Raw genomic sequence first — 27,605 nt, forward strand, 5'->3', positions numbered from 1 at the left:
CATTTGGACTAATATGGTTTGTCCATAGACATTACTCACTAACACTTGTTATTATCAACATATTAATTTGTCAGCGCACCCCACTTACGGTTCCCTTAGGGGTTCCTATTTTTTTGATTACCAATAGGAATATGGTTATAATTGTTTACTACATGGGGATTATGAGTGTAATATGATCCCACATGCCAAGGAACACATTTGATTTATGGGTGGAATATCCTGGTTACACATCCCAAGTAACACATTTGACCTGTTTCTGATAAGAATATGGTTATATTTATTTTTTTACTTGGGGATTATGGGTGGAATATCATGGTTACACATACCCAAGGAACATATTTGATATGTCTCTGATAGGAAGGAATATAGTATCATAGTAACAGAAGTTCATCAAGTTAAAGTGAAGGTAAAGTTATTATGTAACGATGTTTGCAAATGTAAATAGTACAAAAAATAAGGGTAGTTTAATTCATCAATTTTGTTAGAGCGCAATATTTACCTATTTATCAGCGTTTTTAATCTTCAAACTACTCGTTCTGCAATCTGCCCGTTTTTTCTTTTTTTTTTTTCCTTGCCAGGTCACGTTTTTTTAGTACCCAATCATATTTCTGGCCGTTAGGCGGCCGTCATTTTACGTCACTTCATTAGTATTAATAGTGCGCATGCGTTACCTACACATCCTGTATCTTGGAAGCCGTGCTCATTCCAGCTTAGCGCATGCGCAAATCGCCGTCAATAAAGCCACTCGCCCGAACGCAGTCTGTTTACAAACTTTTGGCAACAGTATCGTGATAGTTTTTATTCGCGCAGGCGCAATTCGAGATTACGGCGTGATGTGCGCACGCGCAAGCCTTCAGAATATCGCAAACGCGCATTTGCAATACGTATAGAGCGGGTGGGAACGCTCTATACGTAATACTGAAAGAAAGCAGGAACTAGATGCAGGGAGGAGCTATAAGCGCCCAAACACGTTGCTAAAAAGTATTTATTTTATATTTCTATGTATACATATATGTGTTAAAAACTTATCGATCTTTGTATATATCAACTAAATAACATAATACTGCTTTCAATTGCGCAAAACTTTACCTTCACTTTAAACCTATACAAATCTTAATATACTTACAAAAAAAGCGCCTGTTGATCTTAAATTAATTCCATTAAAAAAGGTGACCCATTTAACACAAGCAATCATATCCCTGGATTCTGTTTCTAGCCAGAAATGTATCTAAACCATTCTAAATGCATCTAAGGTATTACCATTTAAAAAAAAAAAAAAAAGTTTTTTTTTATTGAGGTCATTAGCTAATAAATACGGACATCAGCAAATTACACCAAACAAATTTATCATACGATAAATCTCAGAATACAATGTTCTGCACGGGTGATTAAAGAAAATAACAGGTGCCAAAAATACAACAATCTACCCAAAAAACAAGCAACAAGACAGAGAATCATTACAGAACAAAGCAATATATCAGAAATTGTAAATGTCTATAATTAAAATGGTCTGTATGAAAATAAACGGTAAGTAAACCGTATAGCACCTCATTTTTTTATTATTTGCATGTATAACGTTACTGTAGCACTTTATTCTATAAGTGGTACATTTCTATCCAGGAGGAAACTACAATACCAAATATAACAGGTGGTCTGTGGAACACCTCACTAGTTATTGAGCGGGAAAGCCGGTATATGCTTTGTTATCAAAGGAAGTTCTCGATATGCTCATAAAGTATCAGGTTATCCTAAAAGTTTGTGTGTTCTGGGATGCTGACAAAAATATTACCAGTTAATTGTTTCAACCAACAGTATAATATTAGTTGTCTCCTTTAGATATCTTAGGCACTAATGACTCACATAGATAGGGGTCGTAGGATATATTTTCCTTTGTTTACTCAGTAAATTTCGGGTGGGGGGGAGAGATTGAAGTGTTTGTAGTATCAGCTCAGGGATAGCGTGCTATATACGTTTCAAAGCCTCCAAAATACACAGGAGGCCAATTTTGGACCTCATAAAAAAATAAATAGGTAATCTAATAGAGGGTAGCATAATACAAGGATAGCCACTCATGACTCACATGTAGTCATATCTGAAGCAAGTAGTAATAGGAGAAATATATTAATATAAGACCACGTTTAAACTTTCAGAGCACTGGTAGAACCAATCAACTATAAAAAATAACATATATCTAGCTTATAGAGCCTATATAAACAAAACCCAAGTAGTAAGAGGTGCGAACTGTGGGATATGGGGTGATGGGGCTGCAAGGAATAGTATGATTAATAGGTTTGTGTGAGAAGACATATTGGGTCCATACTAAGATAGACCAAATATATAAATATACAACACTTTGGACTGTAATATAGCTTGTAAGAGGTATACTCAGTATGCTGGAGACTACTGCCTATGTAGTTGCCGCTTACACTCTGAGTGAATCTAATGGACTAGTTTTACTAACTCCTTTCAGTTGGATGGGCAGAACAAGGAGGAATATAAGGAAGATAGCATGCTATTTTCACAAGTCTAATAGACTTGGGGTTGCAGTCAACATAGATATTTATGTGTACATGTGATGCATATGATCAAATAATTAACAGACAAATACAGTGACGATCCAGCAGGGAGGCCATATGTATGGTACCATATGCAGTTTTGTAGTTTTACATATTTCTGTGATTAATGTCATATTAAAATCTGAGTGTGTAGGAAATCTCTTTCTGTGAGAACATCATACCAAACAAGCTCTAAAAGTAAACCAACCAATCTTCCCCGGCCGCAGGTAACTGGTTCAATCTTATAGTATGACTCACAGAATTTATCCTACAACTAACAATCTAATTCAATAATAACTCAGAAAAAGGATAAAGTTGATATGGTAGTTAGCCAACGTATGGGTTTCTTGCAGCCTTACATCATTTTGCCATTGTAGTTATTTGACTTAAATTACTAGTAACTTCAGGAATAAATAACCAATTATATTAGGGAAACTGAGCAGCAGACTACAGAAATATAAGGTATTGGCAAAAAGCTAAAGCATTAACGTTTAGGATATGTTAGACATGCAGCTGAATATTCACTTATAAGAGGTGGATATATGTGCTTGAAGAATCTCAGATTTATCAAATGTCATAGAGATACAGTTAGAAAAGCTTAAACTATACAATACCAGTTTTAGAATGGCTAGAATTAGTCACCCCCAAAGTGAGTTGTATAGCACATAAAGTCTCGGATCAGAAGATCGTCATGTAAATGTTTAATCCCAGAATAGCAAAACATGAGTCCTGTCAGGAGCTAAAAACTAGAGTACATTTTAAGTGTTACTTAGAGTTAGCATCAGCCAATGCCAGCTTTAAAGTAAAGTGTACCACCCCATCTTATAATGGATTTCCCCATAGTATCTGGAGGTGTAAAAAGGCTTAAATAATGTCCATTTATCATAGCGATCCTCCTCAGCCTATGCGGCTCTAGATACGAGACAATTAGTAAAGCTTTTTTTAGAAGCGTTCTTATTATAATTGGATACCAAAGAAAACAGGTAAGCGTTAATTATCTGGAAAAAAAATACATTGCTGTGTATAGCAAATTCTCAACAAAACCATTTATTTAAAGGGACAGTCTACACCAGAATTTTTATTGTTTTAAAAGATAGATAATCCCTTTAATACCCATTTCCCAGTTTTGCAAAACCAACAGTTATAATAATATACTTTTAACCTCTGTGATTATCTTGTATCTAAGCGTCTGCAAACTGCCCCTTTTTTCAGTTCTTTTGACAGACTTGCAGTCTAGCCAATCAGTGCCTGCTCCCAGATTACTTCACGTGCACGAGCACAGTGTTATCTATATGAAATATGTGAACTAACACCCTCTAGTGGTGAAAAACTGTTAAAATGCAATCTTAAAGAGGTGGGCTTCAAGGTCTAAGAAATTAGCATATGAACCTCCTAGGTTAAGTTTTCAGCTAAGAATACCAAGAGAACAAAGCAAAATTGGTGATAAAAGTAAATTGGAAAATTGTTTAAAATGACATGCTCTATCTGAATCATGAAAGTTTATTTTGGCCTAGACTGTCCCTTTAACATTGTTGGCACTCACAAAAGCATACTTATTAATTCCTATTATATTACATTCATTATAATCTTAAGTATAAATGCATAATTTCTTTATGAGAATTAGGGCCTGGAGGTTGACTTTCTTAGCTGTTAATAACAATGCAAGCTTGTAAAAATAAAATAAAATACTGTAATCATTATTAGGATAGTTGAACATGCCTCAAACAATGTTTCTATTTCCAAAAAGCATGCTGAATTAACATGCTTTTGTTAGTCAATAAATAGAAATTTAAATACGTTTTGTCATACCTACCATTAAATTACATATGTAACACTCAAACATAGAAATTCAACTTGCTTTCCAATTAGTTTCCCGATTGTAGAGAGAGCAAATCAAGATTGAATACTGAATATGCTCCAATTTTGGAAAGAAGTATATGTCCTGTGATTTTGTTCCACACCTCTAATGTAACTGAGAAAAAAAATCAAATTACTTTTTAATATTACATAAAAATGCAATAATAATGTAATTTGAGCATGTGGGTTGTGAATGTTTCTTCCATTTTTGTATCCATATTCAGTAATGCTGATTGATTACAGCAGTCACTTTGTACAGGAGAATTACAGAGGTTGTCCATTGAAGAACAAGATTCTGTTGATAATGACTGATTAAGTAGAAATATTCTCTGTTATAGATGCATCCTCCTTTAACTTATGGGGTACTCGTTTGCTTTTTTTTTTCTGTACTGTTTCAGCAGGTCAATGTTGACCAGTTTTTCCATTTGTATCTAAAATTTGGGCTACTTTGCCCCCTCACCTTTTACAATTTCAAATGGTCCCAAAAATGGGCTATGCAATTTGCCACCTTTTCTCTAAATAGATTTTATATTTTTCTGAAAGACTATTTCGAACCCTCATTTTTCTTTTTTCATTGGCTTTCATGACTTTTCTGGAAACAATTTCAGCTCCCCCCCCCCTGTAACTTAAGGCCTTCAAAAATATATTCAATTGGCACCTACTTTCAACCCATTGATGTGCCACGTAGTAGGTTTTGAAAAACAGTACATGTTAAAAAGTTATAAAATGACTAACTTAAATTTAACTTTTACGGATGCTTGCAAAGCTTTGTTTGCACTGATTATTAGCTCAACTTCTAAATATAGAATTAAAAAAAAAAACTATTACTATAGCCCTCAAAGTACAAATCCAAAAATATTACTTATATTATAAAGGTTACTATAAAAAGTTGTTTACTTACTAAGTAAACATTCAGTAGAATTCTTGAAAACAACTGCTACAATGAGCTGGACTAGTTATAAATTATAGCGTGTTTGTTAATTTTTATATACTGCGCATTTAAAAATTTTTTTTTATTAAATTGAACCATATGTGATGTTATACTTTTCAACATGTAATATCAATAAATAACCTGTAATGCTTCAGGGACTTCAGACGGATAGTGTGGCTCTCTTCCAAACATCAAGTAGTATGGCCTAAATTTTGTTGTTTGTTTTTTGGAATTTAATCCAAAAATAACAGCGTCCAAATGCAAGTCCTAAGTTTCAGGTTGATTCTTTGCTTGTTTTCGTAAAGATCTAGATATAAACAATAATCATATATAGTTAAGTTAAAGGTGCGAGCTAGACCTTATATTTCCATTTCTTATATGACTGGGCGGAGGAAGAGAAAGGAAAAAGGTGAAAGAAGGAATTAAGATACAGTATACATCAGTTTTTTTTTTGTTTTTTTTAGAGAAGACATTTCCTTTATTGTAGAACAATACTTCCACTAAACGGTATAAATAATGTTACTAAAAGGATAAGTGGAATGGCTAATAAAGTAAATATTTGCTGGAGACTGACCCTTTAAATGTATATAACCTTTGACATTGTCTAGACTTTTAACAACCAGTTATGGTACTATTCTTTTCTTTCTATGTCTTAATATTAGAAGGATGTGTTTGTTAGTGTCTTACTTGGATGGATAGATTTTATATATATATATATATATATATATATATACATATATACATACATACACAAATAGTTCTTGGTACTGCCAGGGTGCTATCAATGAGTATATAGCAGCAATCAAATCAAAGCACTCACTGGTCTTCTGACATCAAAAGTGAAGAATTTTATTAAGTGACGTTACGGGACCTTTAGCGTCCCTTCTTCTGACAAACACAAGGTGCAAATGAACAAACTTATAAAGGCCTAACAATCCCTCCCCCAAACAAACTCCAATCACAGGAGGACATGTGCAAAACTAAAAGACTAAACCATTATAAATGCTTAGAGATGTTTTTTTCACATAAATGATGAACATAAACTTTAGTGTGTGTATAGTGAAAAGTGATCATCAAGTAATATGTGATACTCTTAATATAAACAGATACATTTGAGAAAATAGTGAAAAGGCACTGTTAAAACTCTTTAATTCACGTCCTAAACCGCAAAATGTCCCCTCTATAAATAAATGGAGTGTTCCACAACAATTACATTCACTGCATAGGCACCGAATCCTACCGCCCCTCACTCCTGATAGGCCAAACAGTCACTGTTGTCATGGTAGCGATTACAGCTACAGAACGTAATAATTCATATCTCCAGATCACCTCAGGGATCGTTCACATATACACTACACCCCTCCGTCTGACCATGCCCTCTGTACACATCTGACTTTGGATTGTCACTGGGGTAAACCGTGTAATCAGAACAACTGAAAAAAACCGGAACCGTCTCTTGACAACTCGTAGCAGCCAGTCTACGCCCGCCCACTTCACATACTGATAGGCTACACGGGCCACACCTCTCTACCCATTGGTTCAAATCACACTTCCACAACAAACTTCACTTGTCATACATTGTATCATCTGATATAGCTTCATTTCAACTACATAAACAACAGATCCAAACATAGAGAGCTCATTGCTCTACTCCTACACATCTGCTCAATTCAAAATGGCATGTAATCATAAGAGAGCTCATCGCTCTACTCCTACACATCTGCTCAATTCAAAATGGCATGTAATCATAACTCATCGTGATACCCCGACTGTACTCGCCCCCCATAGGGCCTCACATAACATACATCAAACCCTCTGTGAAGGCTACTCCCCACATCATCACACGAACCAGATTCATTTGAAAAGCACATCGCTATGCCCCTACAATTATACATAACTAAGAGAAGCATATAAATCAAAACACATCGTTACGAGTTAGGCCACGTCCCCTGTGTTATTTGTAAGCCACTTCTCTTTACTCATAGGTTAAAAGCCCTACACACCTATAGCTCACTTCAGACTGGCTTCAGAAATAACGACCAATTGAATCTACAGTTACAATCATCAGCAAACATAAGGAAAGGCTAATCATGTATTCCCTTAAGAAGAGAATGCACCGGGCTCAAACAACAATAAAATAATACACACTGCCACATTCAAATGTTAATGCTGTACATAAACTCAAAATGTAGTAGGCTGGCAATAATATATAACCAAGTGAATAGTGACCACTATGATCACTAAATAGGATATTAGTGTTAATAGTCTCCAGACAACATCCACGCCAAATACCGATTTCTATTAAACCACATGTACAGTAGTCCACTTGGCATACTGACATGTCACTGAAATAATGTAGGACAAAAATGTCACTGAAATAAGAAGAATAAATCTTCAGTTAGTGCTCAAAAATTACAAAATGGCAGAGTGAAGATACATTTATAAAAGAAATATTTTCTAAATCCATAATGGGATCTTGTACTCTCATCATAACTAGAATCAGATCCGGACTCTCATCAGAATAACTCAGGTTGTCAGGATCAATCATCCCAGAAAGGCTTGCCACCCTGAGTGTACATTCAGGCCTCTGGGTGCTAAAGTCCCCAACTCATGGATCCAGCGGGCCTCTTTCTGGAGCAAAATCCTTGCCCTGTTTCCACCTTGTCTAAGACTTGGTACATGGTCAATTATGCGGAACCTCAGGTCAGTCACTGTGTGTCCTTTCTCAAGAAAATGTTGGGCCACAGGTTGATCGGATTTTCCACTCTTTAGGGCAGATCTTATGCTGGACTGATGATTGGCCTTCCTCGTCCTGACATTATGACTGTTTGGCCTATCAGGAGTGAGGGGCGGTAGGATTCGGTGCCTATGCAGTGAATGTAATTGTGGAACACTCAATTTATTTACAGAGGGGACATTTTGTGGTTTAGGACGTGAAAGGAGTTTGATCAGTGCCTTTTCACTATTTTGTCACATGTATCTGTTTATATTAAGAGTATCACATATTACTTGATCACTTTTCACTATATACACACTAAAGTTTATGTTCATCATTTTTGTGAAAAAACATCTCTAAGCATTTATAATGGTTTAGTCTTTTAGTTTTGCACACACCCTCCTGTGATAGGAGTTTGGGGGAGGGATTGTTAGGCCTTTATAAGTTTGTTCATTTGCACCTTGTTTTTGTCAGAAGAAGGGGCGCTAAAGGTCCAGAAACGTCACTCAATAAAATTCTTCACTTTTGATGTCAGAACACCAGTGAGTGCTTTGATTTGATTGCTGATATATATATATATATATATATATATATATATATATAAAATCACCGGACAGTGTGCACTCCAGAACAAAGGTCCAACAGCCTTGGGTGCAGCAAAATATAATTATATGCAGAGAAGAAGCACACTCCAAAGGGCTTTCATCAAACAATGTGGTCACTTTAATGTGAACGTTTTCGGGTTAAATAACACGTCCTCAGACAAACAGTTTAAACTGTTTAATCCTAGAAATATATATCATTCCTTTACTAGGGCCTATTTCTGCAGCTATTGTCCCTTCATTCTCAACCAAAAGAGATTGCAAATTACAAACAGATGTAAAATCTTGAAAATTTAGATCCTCACATAAGTTTTTAGTAATAACCTCTCCACTGACCTCCATGTCCTTAGTATAAAAAAAGTTTATTAAGAGTGAGGCTCTTCAAAAATCTTTTGACATCAAGGACAGTGGAAAAGAGGTTAAAACTACACATAGAGGAGAAGCCTAGACCTTTACTAAGTACACAACATTCTGCTTCTGTCAAAACTTTATTAGATAGTTTAAAAACATTATTTATATTCAGTTCTATTTGTTTTGAAATTTATTTCTCTGTGGGTACCGATCTTGTCTTGTGCTTCCCCCTACTCCTACCTCTGCGTAATTTCTCTTTTTGTTGGGACCTTTTAAGATTGGTTTCAACATATGCTCCCCGTTTTTTAAAGCCTATTGTTTACCTCCCTGGTTTAATACTATGTCTTTATTAGTAGAACTGGGAACTTCTAAAACAGAAATAGCTTCTTCCATATTAGAATCTGTATAATTTGTAGAATTAACTTTAGCATCAGATGAGTCATAATCATACTCTGTTTCACTGAAAGAAACATTTCTGTTCTTGTTAAGTTTCCCTCCACCTTGTTTCCCCTTTTGATATCTCCTATTAGGTGCATTTCTATAGGTGTTATGGGTCCACCTATATACCCTATCCATATCATAATCACTCTTATCACAATTAATTTTCTGCATTTTAAATAACCAAAGATCTCTTTTAAAATACTGCATATTATTCTGAAAAGCTTTGTCAAACTCTTTAAATTCAGCAACATGCTGTAACTTTTTTTAAATCTGACTGTAGCTCTTGCATTTGTTGTATCAAAAGCAATCTTTGTTTCTTTTTATAATCAATCAACAAATTAATCAAATTTTGTGAGCAAGTTGTTAAAGCTCTATTCCATTTGATAATAAAATCCTGACAGGTTACATGAAAGGATGGGAATTTTTAAATTCTTCATCCCCTGGGAATATGTGATTGTTGCTGATATTGTTGAAAGGTCTTAATGTCAAATTCCAATCTAATGTCCCTCTTTCCTAAATTATCCATCTGTGTAAAAAGATTATTCAAGTATAATTCAACATCCTCCATATATTCTTCCATATCAGATGATTCGCCATCTAGCGTAACGTCTCTGAATACATAGCCATCTGACTCCATTTCGTATAATGTAAACAAATCAGGAAATGTAGCACATTCAAAGTAAATAATGTAGCAAACAATCCTCAGATCCAATTAAGCTTATTATAGCCGTAAAAAGGTTTATAAACATAAGGTAAGGGATAAACCTCTTTAATGTTCTAAAATTTTCTTTGGGATTGGATTTCTAGTGACCACTCAAATTTAAACATGTGCAAAACTAAAAGACTAAACCATTATAAATGCTTAGAGATGTTTTTTCACTAAAATGATGAACATAAACTTTAGTGTGTGTATAGTGAAAAGTGATCATCAAGTAATATGTGATACTCTTAATATAAACAGATACATTTGACAAAATAGTGAAAAGGCACTGTTCAAACTCTTTAATTCACGTCCTAAACCGCAAAGTGTCCCCTCTGTAAATAAATGGAGTGTTCCACAACAATTACATTCACTGCATAGGCACCGAATCCTACCGCCCCTCACTCCTGATAGGCCAAACAGTCACTGTTGTCATGGTAGCGATTACAGCTACAGAACGTAATAATTCATATCTCCAGATCACCTCAGGGATCGTTCACATATACACTACACCCCTCCGTCTGACCATGCCCTCTGTACACATCTGACTTTGGATTGTCACTGGGGTAAACCGTGTAATCAGAACAACTGAAAAAAAACGGAACCGTCTCTTGACAACTCGTAGCAGCCAGTCTACGCCCGCCCACTTCACATACTGATAGGCTACACGGGCCACACCTCTCTACCCATTGGTTCAAATCACACTTCCACAACAAACTTCACTTTTCATACATTGTATCATCTGATATAGCTTCATTTCAACTACATAAACAACAGATCCAAACAGAGAGCTCATTGCTCTACTCCTACACATCTGCTCAATTCAAAATGGCATGTAATCATAAGAGAGCTCATCGCTCTACTCCTACACATCTGCTCAATTCAAAATGGCATGTAATCATAACTCATCGTGATACCCCGACTGTACTCGCCCCCCCATAGGGCCTCACATAACATACATCAAACCCTCTGTGAAGGCTACTCCCCACATCATCACACGAACCAGATTCATTTGAAAAGCACATCGCTATGCCCCTACAATTATACATAACTAAGAGAAGCATATAAATCAAAACACATCGTTACTACGAGTTAGGCCACGTCCCCTGTGTTATTTGTAAGCCACTTCTCTTTACTCAGGTTAAAAGCCCTACACACCTACAGCTCACTTCAGACTGGCTTCAAAAATAACGACCAATTGAATCTACAGTTACAATCATCAGCAAACATAAGGAAAGGCTAATCATGTATTCCCTTAAGAAGAGAATGCACCGGGCTCAAACAACAATAAAATAATACACACTGCCACATTCAAATGTTAATGCTGTACATAAACTCAAAATGTAGTAGGCTGGCAATAATATATAACCAAGTGAATAGTGACCACTATGATCACTAAATAGGATTTCTCCAACATAGGTGTGTCCGGTCCACGGCGTCATCCTTACTTGTGGGATATTCTCCTCCCCAACAGGAAATGGCAAAGAGCCCAGCAAAGCTGGTCACATGATCCCTCCTAGGCTCCGCCTTCCCCAGTCATTCTCTTTGCCATTGTACAGGCAACATCTCCACGGAGATGGCTTAGAGTTTTTTAGTGTTTAACTGTAGTTTTTATTATTCAATCAAGAGTTTGTTATTTTAAAATAGTGCTGGTATGTACTATTTACTCTGAAACAGAAAAGAGATGAAGATTTCTGTTTGTAAGAGGAAAATGATTTTAGCAACCGTTACTAAAATCGATGGCTGTTTCCACACAGGACTGTTGAGAGGAATTAACTTCAGTTGGGGGAACAGTGAGCAGACTTTTGCTGCTTGAGGTATGACACATTCTAACAAGACGATGTAATGCTGGAAGCTGTCATTTTCCCTATGGGATCCGGTAAGCCATTTTTATTACAGAAAGAAAAAAAGGGCTTCACAAGGGCTTTTAAGACTGTAGACATTTTCTGGGCTAAATCGATTTATATATAAGCATATTTTATACTCCATAGCCTTGAGGAATTATTTTTATCTTGGGAATTATGTAAAATAACCGGCAGGCACTGTATTGGACACCTTATTCTCTAGGGGCTTTCCCTAATCATAGGCAGAGTCTCATTTTCGCGCCTCTATTGCGCACTTGTTTTTGGGAAGCATGACATGCAGATGCATGTGTGAGGAGCTCTGATACATAGAAAAGACTTTCTGAAGGCGTCATTTGGTATCGTATTCCCCTTTGGGCTTGGTTGGGTCTCAGCAAAGCAGATACCAGGGACTGTAAAGGGGTTAAATATAAAAACGGCTCCGGTTTCGTTATTTTAAGGGTTAAAGCTTCCAAATTTGGTGTGCAATACTTTTAAGGCTTTAAGACACTGTGGTGAAATTTTGGTGAATTTTGAACAATTCCTTCATACTTTTTCACAATTGCAGTAATAAAGTGTGTTCAGTTTAAAATTTAAAGTGACAGTAACGGTTTATTTTAAAACGTTTTTTGTACTTTGTTATCAAGTTATGCCTGTTTAACATGTCTGAACTACCAGATAGACTGTGTTCTGAATGTGGGGAAGCCAAGGTTCCTTCTCATTTAAATAGATGTGATTTATGTGACACAAAATTTAGAGAAAATGATGCCCAAGATGATTCTTCAAGTGAGGGGAGTAAGCATGGTACTGCATCATCCCCTCATTCGTCTACACCAGTCTTGCCCACACAGGAGGCCCCTAGTACATCTAGTGCGCCAATACTCCTTACTATGCAACAATTAACGGCTGTAATGGATAATTCTATCAAAAACATTTTAGCCAAAATGCCCACTTATCAGCGAAAGCGCGACTGCTCTGTTTTAGAAAATACTGAAGAGCATGAGGACGCTGATGATATTGGTTCTGAAGTGCCCCTACACCAGTCTGAGGGGGCCAGGGAGGTTTTGTCTGAGGGAGAAATTTCAGATTCAGGGAAAATTTCTCAACAAGCTGAACCTGATGTGATTACATTTAAATTTAAATTGGAGCATCTCCGCGCTCTGCTTAAGGAGGTGTTATCTACTCTGGATGATTGTGAGAATTTGGTCATTCCAGAGAAATTATGTAAAATGGACAAGTTCCTAGAGGTCCCGGGGCCCCCCGAAGCTTTTCCTATACCCAAGCGGGTGGCGGACATTGTAAATAAAGAATGGGAAAGGCCCGGTATACCTTTCGTCCCTCCCCCCATATTTAAAAATTTGTTTCCTATGGTCGACCCCAGAAAGGACTTATGGCAGACAGTCCCCAAGGTCGAGGGGGCGGTTTCTACTCTAAACAAACGCACCACTATACCCATAGAAGATAGTTGTGCTTTCAAAGATCCTATGGATAAAAAATTAGAAGGTTTGCTTAAAAAGATGTTTGTTCAGCAAGGTTACCTTCTACAACCAATTTCATGCATTGTTCCTGTCACTACAGCAGCGTGTTTCTGGTTCGATGAACTAGAAAAGGCGCTCAATAATAATTCTTCTTCTTATGAGGAGATTATGGACAGAATTCATGCTCTCAAATTGGCTAATTCTTTCACCCTAGACGCCACTTTGCAATTGGCTAGGTTAGCGGCGAAAAATTCTGGTTTTGCTATTGTGGCGCGCAGAGCGCTTTGGCTAAAATCTTGGTCAGCGGATGTGTCTTCCAAGAACAAATTGCTTAACATTCCTTTCAAGGGGAAAACGCTGTTTGGCCCTGACTTGAAAGAGATTATTTCTGATATCACTGGGGGCAAGGGCCACGCCCTTCCTCAGGATAGGTCTTTCAAGGCCAAAAATAAACCTAATTTTCGTCCCTTTCGCAGAAACGGACCAGCCCCAAGTGCTACGTCCTCTAAGCAAGAGGGTAATACTTCTCAAGCCAAGCCAGCCTGGAGGCCAATGCAAGGCTGGAACAAAGGAAAGCAGGCCAAGAAACCTGCCACTGCTACCAAGACAGCATGAGATGTTGGCCCCCGATCCGGGACCGGATCTGGTGGGGGGCAGACTCTCTCTCTTCGCTCAGGCTTGGGCAAGAGATGTTCTGGATCCTTGGGCGCTAGAAATAGTCTCCCAAGGTTATCTTCTGGAATTCAAGGGGCTTCCCCCAAGGGGGAGGTTCCACAGGTCTCAATTGTCTTCAGACCACATAAAAAAACAGGCATTCTTACATTGTGTAGAAGACCTGTTAAAAATGGGAGTGATTCATCCTGTTCCATTAGTAGAACAAGGGATGGGGTTCTGCTCCAATCTGTTCGTAGTTCCCAAAAAGGAGGGAACATTCAGACCAATCTTAGATCTCAAGATCCTAAACAAGTTTCTCAAGGTTCCATCGTTCAAAATGGAAACCATTCGAACAATTCTTCCTTCCATCCAGGAAGGTCAATTCATGACCACGGTGGATTTAAAGGATGCGTATCTACATATTCCTATCCACAAGGAACATCATCGGTTCCTAAGGTTCGCATTCCTGGACAAGCATTACCAGTTTGTGGCACTTCCGTTCGGATTAGCCACTGCTCCAAGAATTTTCACAAAGGTACTAGGGTCCCTTCTAGCGGTGCTAAGACCAAGGGGCATTGCAGTAGTACCTTACTTGGACGACATTCTGATTCAAGCGTCGTCCCTTCCACAAGCAAAGGCCCACACGGACATTGTCCTGGCCTTTCTCAGATCTCACGGGTGGAAAGTGAACGTAGAAAAAAGTTCTCTATCTCCGTCAACAAGGGTTCCCTTCTTGGGAACAATAATAGACTCTTTAGAAATGAGGATTTTTCTGACAGAGGCCAGAAAATCAAAACTTCTAAACTCTTGTCAAATACTTCATTCTGTTCCTCTTCCTTCCATAGCGCAGTGCATGGAAGTAATAGGTTTGATGGTAGCGGCAATGGACATAGTTCCTTTTGCGCGAATTCATCTAAGACCATTACAACTGTGCATGCTCAGTCAGTGGAATGGGGACTATACAGACTTGTCTCCGACGATACAAGTAGATCAGAGGACCAGAGATTCACTCAGTTGGTGGCTGTCCCTGGACAACCTGTCACAGGGGATGAGCTTCCGCAGACCAGAGTGGGTCATTGTCACGACCGACGCCAGTCTAGTGGGCTGGGGCGCGGTCTGGGGACCCCTGAAAGCGCAGGGTCTTTGGTCTCGGGAAGAATCTACTCTCCCGATAAATATTCTGGAACTGAGAGCGATTTTCAATGCTCTCAAGGCTTGGCCTCAGCTAGCAAAGACCAAGTTCATACGGTTTCAATCAGACAACATGACGACTGTTGCGTACATCAACCATCAGGGGGGAACAAGGAGTTCCCTGGCGATGGAAGAAGTGACCAAAATCATTCAATGGGCGGAGACTCACTCCTGCCACTTGTCTGCAATCCACATTCCAGGAGTGGAAAACTGGGAAGCGGATTTTCTGAGTCGTCAGACATTTCATCCGGGGGAGTGGGAACTCCATCCGGAAATCTTTGCCCAAATCACTCAACTGTGGGGCATTCCAGACATGGATCTGATGGCCTCTCGTCAGAACTTCAAGGTTCCTTGCTACGGGTCCAGATCCAGGGATCCCAAGGCGACTCTAGTAGATGCACTAGTAGCACCTTGGACCTTCAAACTAGCTTATGCATTCCCGCCGTTTCCTCTCATCCCCAGGCTGGTAGCCAGGATCAATCAGGAGAGGGCATCGGTGATCTTGATAGCTCCTGCGTGGCCACGCAGGACCTGGTATGCAGACCTGGTGAATATGTCATCGGCTCCACCATGGAAGCTACCTTTGAGACGAGACCTTCTTGTTCAAGGTCCGTTCGAACATCCGAATCTGGTCTCACTCCAACTGACTGCTTGGAGATTGAACGCTTGATCTTATCTAAGCGAGGGTTCTCAGATTCTGTCATTGATACTCTTGTTCAGGCCAGAAAGCCTGCAACTAGAAAAATCTACCACAAAATATGGAAAAAATATATCTATTGGTGTGAATCTAAAGGATTCCCTTGGGACAAGATAAAAATTCCTAAGATTCTATCCTTTCTTCAAGAGGGTTTGGAGAAAGGATTATCTGCAAGTTCTTTGAAAGGACAGATTTCTGCCTTGTCTGTGTTACTTCACAAAAAGCTGGCAGCTGTGCCAGATGTTCAAGCCTTTGTTCAGGCTCTGGTTAGAATCAAGCCTGTTTACAAACCTTTGACTCCTCCTTGGAGTCTCAATTTAGTTCTTTCAGTTCTTCAGGGGGTTCCGTTTGAACCCTTACATTCCGTTGATATTAAGTTATTATCTTGGAAAGTTTTGTTTTTGGTTGCAATTTCTTCTGCTAGAAGAGTTTCAGAATTATCTGCTCTGCAGTGTTCTCCTCCTTATCTGGTGTTCCATGCAGATAAGGTAGTTCTGCGTACTAAACCTGGTTTTCTTCCGAAAGTTGTTTCTAACAAAAACATTAACCAGGAGATAGTCGTGCCTTCTTTGTGTCCGAATCCAGTTTCAAAGAAGGAACGTTTGTTGCACAATTTGGATGTAGTTCGTGCTCTAAAATTCTATTTAGATGCTACAAAGGATTTTAGACAAACATCTTCCTTGTTTGTTGTTTATTCCGGTAAAAGGAGAGGTCAAAAAGCAACTTCTACCTCTCTCTCTTTTTGGATTAAAAGCATCATCAGATTGGCTTACGAGACTGCCGGACGGCAGCCTCCTGAAAGAATCACAGCTCATTCCATTAGGGCTGTGGCTTCCACATGGGCCTTCAAGAACGAGGCTTCTGTTGATCAGATATGTAAGGCAGCGACTTGGTCTTCACTGCACACTTTTACCAAATTTTACAAATTTGATACTTTTGCTTCTTCTGAGGCTATTTTTGGGAGAAAGGTTTTGCAAGCCGTGGTGCCTTCCATCTAGGTGACCTGATTTGCTCCCTCCCATCATCCGTGTCCTAAAGCTTTGGTATTGGTTCCCACAAGTAAGGATGACGCCGTGGACCGGACACACCTATGTTGGAGAAAACAGAATTTATGTTTACCTGATAAATTACTTTCTCCAACGGTGTGTCCGGTCCACGGCCCGCCCTGGTTTTTTAATCAGGTCTGATAATTTATTTTCTTTAACTACAGTCACCACGGTATTATATGATTTCTCCTATGCAAATATTCCTCCTTTACGTCGGTCGAATGACTGGGGAAGGCGGAGCCTAGGAGGGATCATGTGACCAGCTTTGCTGGGCTCTTTGCCATTTCCTGTTGGGGAGGAGAATATCCCACAAGTAAGGATGACGCCGTGGACCGGACACACCGTTGGAGAAAGTAATTTATCAGGTAAACATAAATTCTGTTATTAGTGTTAATAGTCTCCAGACAACATCCACGCCAAATACCGATTCCTATTAAACCACATGTACAGTAGTCCACTTGGCATACTGACATGTCACTGAAATAATGTAGGACAAAAATGTCACTGAAATAAGAAGAATAAATCTTCAGTTAGTGCTCAAAAATTACAAAATGGCAGAGTGAAGATACATTTATAAAAGAAATATTTTCTAAATCCATAATGGGATCTTGTACTCTCATCATAACTAGAATCAGATCCGGACTCTCATCAGAATAACTCAGGTTATCAGGATCAATCATCCCAGAAAGGCTTGCCACCCTGAGTGTACATTCAGGCCTCTGGGTGCTAAAGTCCCCAACTCATGGATCCAGCGGGCCTCTTTCTGGAGCAAAATCCTTGCCCTGTTTCCACCTTGTCTAAGACTTGGTACATGGTCAATTATGCGGAACCTCAGGTCAGTCACTGTGTGTCCTTTCTCAAGAAAATGTTGGGCCACAGGTTGATCGGATTTTCCACTCTTTAGGGCAGATCTTATGCTGGACTGATGATTGGCCATCCTCGTCCTGACATTATGACTGTTTGGCCTATCAGGAGTGAGGGGCAGTAGGATTCAGTGCCTATGCAGTGAATGTAATTGTGGAACACTCAATTTATTTACAGAGGGGACATTTTGTGGTTTAGGACGTGAAAGGAGTTTGATCAGTGCCTTTTCACTATTTTGTCACATGTATCTGTTTATATTAAGAGTATCACATATTACTTGATCACTTTTCACTATATACACACTAAAGTTTATGTTCATCATTTTTGTGAAAAAACATCTCTAAGCATTTATAATGGTTTAGTCTTTTAGTTTTGCACACACCCTCCTGTGATAGGAGTTTGGGGGAGGGATTGTTAGGCCTTTATAAGTTTGTTCATTTGCACCTTGTTTTTGTCAGAAGAAGGGGCGCTAAAGGTCCAGAAACATCACTCAATAAAATTCTTCACTTTTATATATATATATATATATATATATATATATATATATATATATATATATATATATATATATATAAAAAATCACCGGACAGTGTGCACTCCAGAACAAAGGTCCAACAGCCTTGGGTGCAGCAAAATATAATTATATGCAGAGAAGAAGCACACTCCAAAGGGCTTTCATCAAACAATGTGGTCACTTTAATGTGAACGTTTTCGGGTTAAAAAACACGTCCTCAGACAAACAGTTTAAACTGTTTAATCCTAGAAATATATATCATTCCTTTACTAGGGCCTATTTCTGCAGCTATTGTCCCTTCATTCTCAACCAAAAGAGATTGCAAATCACAAACAGATGTAAAATCTTGAAAATTTAGATCCTCACATAAGTTTTTAGTAATAACCTCTCCACTGACCTCCATGTCCTTAGTATAAAAAAAGTTTATTAAGAGTGAGGCTCTTCAAAAATCTTTTGACATCAAGGACAGTGGAAAAGAGGTTAAAACTACACATAGAGGAGAAGCCTAGACCTTTACTAAGTACACAACATTCTGCTTCTGTCAAAACTTTATTAGATAGTTTAACAACATTATTTATATTCAGTTCTATTTGTTTTGAAATTTATTTCTCTGTGGGTACCGATTTTGTCTTGTGCTTCCCCCTACTCCTACCTCTGCGTAATTTCTCTTTTTGTTGGGACCTTTTAAGATTGGTTTCAACATATGCTCCCCGTTTTTTAAAGCCTATTGTTTACCTCCCTGGTTTAATACTATGTCTTTATTAGTAGAACTGGGAACTTCTAAAACAGAAATAGCTTCTTCCATATTAGAATCTGTATTATTTGTAGAATTAACTTTAGCATCAGATGAGTCATAATCATACTCTGTTTCACTGAAAGAAACATTTCTGTTCTTGTTAAGTTTCCCTCCACCTTGTTTCCCCTTTTGATATCTCCTATTAGGTGCATTTCTATAGGTGTTATGGGTCCACCTATATACCCTATCCATATCATAATCACTCTTATCACAATTAATTTTCTGCATTTTAAATAACCAAATACTGCATATTATTCTGAAAAGCTTTGTCAAACTCTTTAAATTCAGCAACATGCTGTAACTTTTTTAAATCTGACTGTAGCTCTTGCATTTGTTGTATCAAAAGCAATCTTTGTTTCTTTTTATAATCAATCAACAAATTAATCAAATTTTGTGAGCAAGTTGTTAAAGCTCTATTCCATTTGATAATAAAATCCTGACAGGTTACATGAAAGGATGGGAATTTTTAAATTCTTCATCCCCTGGGAATATGTGATTGGAATTTCACATTAAGACCTTTCAACAATATCAGCAACAATCTAATGTCCCTCTTTCTTAAATTATCCATCTGTGTAAAAAGATTATTCAAGTATAATTCAACATCCTCCATATATTCTTCCATATCAGATGATTCGCCATCTAGTGTAACGTCTCTGAATACATAGCCATCTGACTCCATTTTGTATAATGTAAACATCAGGAAATGTAGCACATTCAAAGTAAATAATGTAGCAAACAATCCTCAGATCCAATTAAGCTTATTATAGCCGTAAAAAGGTTTATAAACATAAGGTAAGGGATAAACCTCTTTAATGTTCTAAAATTTTCTTTGGGATTGGATTTCTAGTGACCACTCAAATTTAAACAGTATCTGTATATATTTAATAAATACCTCTCTCTTCAGCCATGCACAATATGCGCTTATCGTCAGGCAAACTTCTACTTTCAAAAGTCACGGGAACAGCCACACGGTCTAGCTGCCAAGCTGGATAAACAGATTTCACAAACAAAGTGGATGCAGACCCGCAGTGCTCAAACCTCCATTCCCAGCCTGCTGCGCTCTTCAGCGTCGGCGCACGTCCTGAGAGGGTGATCACGTAGTTGGTGCAAGGAGACCGCCTCTGTCCAAGCGGTAAAATACTTAACAGAAGAAAATACAACTCCGCACTCAGAGTGAAGAAATCCAAATCACGGCCACAAGGTAAAATCTTGAAGTTTATTTGGAACAACTTAAAAACATAAAGGATCCAGGTAAAAAGTATAAAGCACCAAAGTGTACATGTGCAAGTGTGCATAGCTGTACATGTTTCGGGCTCCACCTAGCCCTTGCTCACCAACTGTATGCTCCTATCCTAATTAGGCATCTTTAAATACCCTTTGACAGCGTAACATTTCCTAATTCTCTTAAAGTGATACTTACTACATAAAAAGAAAGCATCACCCATTGACAATCCTCCACCATTATCAATTTAAAAAATGTAATACTTATACAAATGTATCTAATATGATAATACAATGTTAAACACTAAAAACAAATATATATTGTTTGCATATTGGGTCATATATTATATCATTAGCATATTAATAGTGTATTATTATAGACAGTGGAAGACATATAATAAAGAAATAGAAAATGAACAATGGATCACATTTGTTACTTAATCTCTGTATGCAAATTTTCCTATTACATACTTTTAGAGTATATGTAAATATCCCCAAGAATCTCACAGGGCTTTGAAAAATCTAATAAAACTAATTAATATCCATATGTGAATTCAAACCTAATGGGGATCTAGTATTTAGATGAAAGATCCAGTAGACCTCACTCTGGTCCAATAATCATTATCTGTCCCCGCCTCTAACTGGTTTTGGTATAAAGTGTTTACCTTGAATTTGTATAAGATCAGTATTTGCTTCATGTTTATCCCTAAAGTGTCTCCCAACAGGTGTCTTAGTATCTATATCCTCAATTGACCTCAAATGTTGGAGAAATTTATCCTTCATAGGTCTTTTTGTACGACCTGTATACTGTTTGTTACACGCTTTACATGTCAGAAGATATGACGTGTGTAGTGTTACAGTTTATGCAATTTTTAATAGTATATCAATTGATCAATAAGATCAGAATTGATAATGGTGGAGGATTGTCAATGGGTGATGCTTTCTTTTTATGTAGTATCACTTTAAGAGAATTAGGAAATGTTACTCTGTCAAAGGGTATTTAAATATGCCTAATTAGGATAGGAGCATACAGCTGGTGAGCAAGGGCTAGGTGGAGCCCAAAACGCATACAGCTATGCACTAGTGTACACTTTTGTGCTTTTATACTTTTTACCAGGATCCTTTATGTTTTTAAGTTGTTCCAAATAAACTTCAAGATTTTACCTTGTGGCCGTGAATTGGATTTCTTCACTCTGAGTGCGGAGTTGTATATATATAATCCATATGAAATAGGCAATCCAAAAGTTAAACATATGCCAAATCCTTATATGTAAATAATAATTCCAATAAGACTCGGCTTCATGTATGAGTTTCAACACTTTAATGTAGTGAGCATATCCGACGTTTCAGCTTACAATAACTACAAATTCTTTTGTGAATTCAGCAAACTTGAAAATCTGTAAGAAAAAAGAATACAAATAATTGGAATATGAAAGCAAGTATGTTATTTCATAACACAATAATTTTTTATCTGTAAGTATAATAATTCTAAAGTCATCTTCTGTCTATTCTCTAAACTTTAGTGTTTGTTCTGATATTAAAGTCAGGTTCTGACTGTATATCTATATGTACATAATTTAAAATAAATCACTTTAAATTGGCTAATCAAAAGTTGACTTACATATTAACATTTAAAATTAGACAAATGAATGTCTAATATCCTATTTTGGACAAAATATTAATTTATTATTCAATTGTATGAGGGACATAATTGAATGTTATATTTCATGTCCCTTCAAAAACTAAAATACAAAAATGTCACCTATGAATTTTTTTCAGATGAAATGTATCCCTTTATCTGTATGATCGGTCACAATCTGAGCCCTCTATAGCACAACGTAGGGGGAATGTATATGAAATAAATATTAATAAAATAGGACATTGTGAAAACTAATTGTTAGACACATTCAATGTATTTATTAATAATTCCACCATTATTCCTCCTATGATACTTCTCAATAGCATGCATTGTGCAAACTAACCTGATGTATGATCTTTAAAAGTCGATTCTAGTCCAAATTTCAATTTATCTGCATTATGTGTCACATTCATCACTTTCAAAATAGAGGATTGTGAAATACCATCTAAAATAAATGAGGAAACAAGTGTTTCCCATAGGATGCATCCTGTCTCCCTCAGTCTTGTTCCAGACATTGTGTACACTTACCATGTGAAGGTGTCTTTTTGTCTTTTTATATGTTGTAGAAGTCAGCACAGTTGAAAGACAATGCCACAGACATGATCACGTAGGTATTCTTCACTTTTAGTCTGTAAATTAAGTAAATCTCCCTAATCGAAAAAGTGTAAATCAAATATCTAATAAAGCGGTACATAGTTCTGCATCCCTCCCCCTAACACTGTTTCCTAAATGTTTCTTAGCAATAGCTTAATAAGCGTATGTAGCCTCTTGTGTTATGTTATAACAATCAAGTGTGAAGCTGAGTCACATACATTGTGCATACTTAACCTCTGATGTATGACTTTGTAAATTCGTTGTGCTTCAGAGTATCCCTTTATTTGCTTTCTGTGGCATTCATCTCTTTCAGACTATCTACAATCTAATAATGTCTAAAATGAATAATACATGTAAACTAATTGTGTGCCATATGATGGATCAGTGGCCAAAATCCCCCCCCCCCCCCAGTCTTGGTCTATACATTGTGTATACTTACAATGTGAACGTGTTTTTTTATTTTGTAGACGTCAGCACAGTTGAAAAGATAATGCCACAGACATGATCACATTGGTATTCTTCAGTTTCAGTCTGTAGATTAAGTAAATCTCTCTAATAGAAAATAAAGTGTAAATCAAAATATCTAATAAAGTGGTACATAGTTCTGTATCCCTCCCCTTAACACTATTTCCTAAATGTTTCTTAGTAATAGCTTAATAAGCGTACATAGCCTCTTTTGTGTTATGTTATAACAATCAAGTGTGAAGCAGAGTCACATACATTGTGCATACTTAACCTCTGATGTATGACTTTGTCAATTTGATGTGCTTCAGAGTATCCCTTTATCTGCTATCTGTGGCATTCATCCCTTTCAGACTAGATCTAAAATCTAATAATGTCTAAAATAAATAATACATGTAAACTTATTGTGTGCAATATGATGGATCAGTGACCCAAATCCCCCCTCCCCAATCTTGGTCCATACATGGTGTATACTTACCATCTGTCAGGTCTCAGTCAAGATCCTATATTTCCCTGTAGGGAGAGATATAAGGATAGATTGTGAATCCAACTGTAGATAAAAGTATCTTAGTATAAATATAGTATCACTTTAAAAGTTAGAGGAGTGTGGAAGAATTGTTGACTTAGGAAGGAATTGGAGTTAAATGAAAATGGTTTCATTTATTAAGGCAACAATCCTACCATTACTGTTAGGTTAACTTATCATAATCATAACCTATAGCCAATAGGTGGCAACAAGTTTGGCAGGTTATGTTATAAATAAAAACCTTGTGATAAATTTTATAAGTTAATGTATAATTGGTTAAAGCAGAAAGTATGGATATTAACAGGCAAATATAAATTAAACCAATTTGGATAACTGTACCAGAGAGAGAGAGAGTCCGGAGTCAAGGCTGTTAAGGTATCGATACCGGAGGTAAAGGCTTACTTTTACTGCTTCGGAAGTCTTAGCAATAAGCTGGAGGAGTAGAGGATAGAATCTGGAACACGCTAGGAGAGCGTGTGGAACAAGCGTGAGCTGCGGCTTCCAGATGGTAAGAGGTAAACAGCTGAGATGGCGGGTGATGTCACCGCGGAATCCGGCTCCGAAGGTAATACAGACAGCTGCGGTAGACAGCGTGATTAGCTTGTGAAACTGTCAGTAGCGAGAAAGCTGGAGACTGATTGTTCTGAGAACAAAATTGGAATGAGCTGGAAACTTAGTCACTTTAGGTATTTACAACAAAGTATAAACTTATTGTAGCAATGGTCCAAAGGCTTGTAATAATACTTCCAGGAGAGGCTAAGGTAGATGACTGATGTAGTCAAAAATTACTAAGCAATGAATGAACTGAGGGTGGGGATTTTATACAGATGGCAACTGGTGTCAGGTATCCTTAAAGGCACAGGTGTAAGTCATGACACCATCTGATGTTGTCTTTAAAAATCTGGTGGCAAAGTCTTCACAGAAGCCAATGCCAGAGACATAAGATGTATAATTTAGCTATGATTATAAAAGATTGGAATGCTGATCCACCCTGCCAAGGTAGAGATTTCACAAAGGACGGTATGTTGCCCATTGCCCTTGTCACGCAGAACCCTGTCATGGAGTTATAAACGTCATTATTATATGTAGAACCAAATGAGGGGTGCCCATACCCATGATTGAAACTTCGCCCTATCCCTGTGTATTATATTGTAAATATTAACCTGACCGATTGCCTATGCTGGTATTTGAGTTTTGAGATAACATTCCCACGTAGCTAGCATTTCTGCATATACGTCCATTTTGTCATTTTTCATATAAAAGTATTCCTCCAGTTCTAGTAGTTCCGATACCCTAAGCGACCACATCGTTATTGGTGGGGCTGTCCTACTCTTCCAGTTTTTTGCTATTAAAAATTTAATGCTATTCGTCAACACGTAAAATAGCTTTTTATGGGGTTTATGTTTTATGTTAGGGGGGTTGCATAGCAACCACAACAGGGGGTCCAGAGGAAACTGAACCTCTAGTATTGATTCTATTTCAGTAATGACTAATCTCCAGAATGTTTGGATGGTGTTACACCACCATCACATGTGAGCCATGTTGCTGCCACCATGGCCACATCTCCAACAGCAGTCTGATCTATGGGGGAAGAGGCGATGGATTTTCCTAGGTGTAAGGTACCAACGATGTAGTATCTTTAAGTTCAGTTCCACTACGGAGAGCGAGACTGAAGTTTTTGTGATGTTTTGGAAGATTGATGTGCCAGTTTGAGGAAGTATTATGATTCCTAAGTCATCCTCCCATTTCTCAAGATATGGTGTGACATAGCCTGGAGTGTTTGTTGTGAGTATTTGATAAATCAACGAGAGTGTGTGGGACATCGGAGGGGCCCTGGTGCAAAGTGTTTCAAAGTTTGTTAGTGGCCTAACCATGTTTCTACTCTGCTCATGCAACAAGATAAATCGGTTAACTCTGTGGTAATTAAACCAGTTATGGAAGTAGGTGTACCCTTTGTCTAATAATTCGCTTTGGGAGAGGATTTTGTCTCCCGATGTTATTTTGCAAACTGGGAAGTCACGGATGTTAGAGTCTGCTAAAGTTGTCAGGATAGTGTGGCCAATTGTAAATTGACCGTTTTCTATGAGTGAGGTGAGGGGGGACGGTTTGGAGGAGATGTGTGTGGTTTTGGAAAGGACTCGTTCCCAAACTTCATAGGTTTCCCTGACTAAAGGAGTGCTATGTATCTTTTTGTAGTGAGTTTTCTCCAAACTCCAACATATTCTGCCCAGGTGGGGAGTACCAGATACTAAATGTTCTAGTTGTACCCATCTTTTGTGATCGTGGTGAATGTGCCAATCTATTATTCTTTGCAAAAAGATGGATTGTCTGTAAAGCGCTATATTAGGAATACCCAGTCCTCCCTGTGACTTAGGTTTTTGCATAATGTTCTGATTGATTCTAGGAGGTTTTCTGGCCCACACAAAGTCACTAAATGCTTTTTGAATACTTGCAAGGTATGATGTTGGTAAAGGAATAGGTAGTGCTTGCATGATGTATAGTAGTCTTGGGAAAATATTCATTTTAAGGGTGTTTATTTTACCTGACCATGAAAGTCTTTTGGATAGCCAGGATGATAGGTCTCTAACTATAGTTTTTTTAATAGGTTCGTAGTTTTTGGTAAAGATTTCTTCTAGTGTAGCTGCTAGTTCTATACCTAGATAGTGTAGTGAGTTTTTGCACCAGGTAAAGGGAGTCGTTTGTTTAACCCTGAGTAGAGTGGCCTTATCTAGATTAATATTTAGTACCTCAGATTTTGTAGAATTGATCTTAAAGTTGGAGAGTTTGTGAAACTGTTGGAAGTCGTGTAGTAGTGGGGGAATAGAGTGTTCTGGTTCAGTAAGTGTGAATAAAATGTCGTCTGCGAAAAGACATATGATTGTGACCCTATTTGTATCCCTTTTATGTTTGGATTTTGCCTTATCTTAGATGCCAGGGTTTCGATAAAGCAGGCAAATAAAAGGGGAGATAGGGGGCATCCCTGACGGGTTCTATTGGTTATTTTAAAAGGGGCAGATAAAGTTCCGTTCAAGGATATCCTGGCGTTGGGGTGAGAGTAAAGGGAAAAAATTCTATCTAATATTTTAGGGCCGAAGCCCATAGACTCCTAGGTGGCACGTAGATATGACCAGTCAACATGGTCAAAGGCCTTTTCTGCATCAATAGACAGCAGGATCCCTTGGGTGCCTCTGTCTTATAGAAATTGGATGAGGTTCAAGGCCCTGACCGTGTTGTCCTTAGCCTCTCTCTGTGGGATAAACCCCACCTGGTCCTGGTGGATTATCTCTGGTAGCAGGCAATTCATACGGTTCGCCAATACTTTCGCATAAATTTTTAAATCGGTGTTTAGGAGCGATATTGGTCTATAATGTGATGGGTGATCTAAAGTTTTATTAGGTTTAGGTAATAAGATAATATGGGCCTCCAATGCCCTAGGGGAAAATGATTTGGATTCATCTATATAATTGAATAAAAGGGTAAGATGGGGAAGTAGTTCCTCCTGGAATTGTTTGTAGTATTTGTTACTAAATCCGTCAGGACCAGGGGATTTGCCATTTGGAAGGTCTTTAATAACTGTTTTGATTTCTTCCAGAGTTATAGGTTCTTCTAATTGGGATTTCTGTTGGGAGGAGATTTGGGGAAGATGGAAGTCTGCCAAGAATTTAGTGATTGCTTGGGATTTAATGTCCTGTGCTAGGGGTGAGCCGTTTGGTGAATTATTTAGGTTATAGAGTTTTTGGAAATAGTCTCTAAATGTATTTGCTATAGATTTGGAGGTGAAATGTTCCTTATTGTGATCATCTTTTATATGTAAAATGTAAGATTTGTGTGTTTTTTGTTTTAAATAGCGTGCCAACAAGCGGCCTGGTTTATTCCGCCCTTCGTAATTTGATTGTTGTAGTTTTAGGGATAGACTTTTGTGTTCTTTG

The sequence above is a fragment of the Bombina bombina genome, chromosome 2, assembly GCF_027579735.1.
Source record: "Bombina bombina isolate aBomBom1 chromosome 2, aBomBom1.pri, whole genome shotgun sequence".
NCBI classification, from domain to species: Eukaryota; Metazoa; Chordata; class Amphibia; order Anura; family Bombinatoridae; genus Bombina; species Bombina bombina.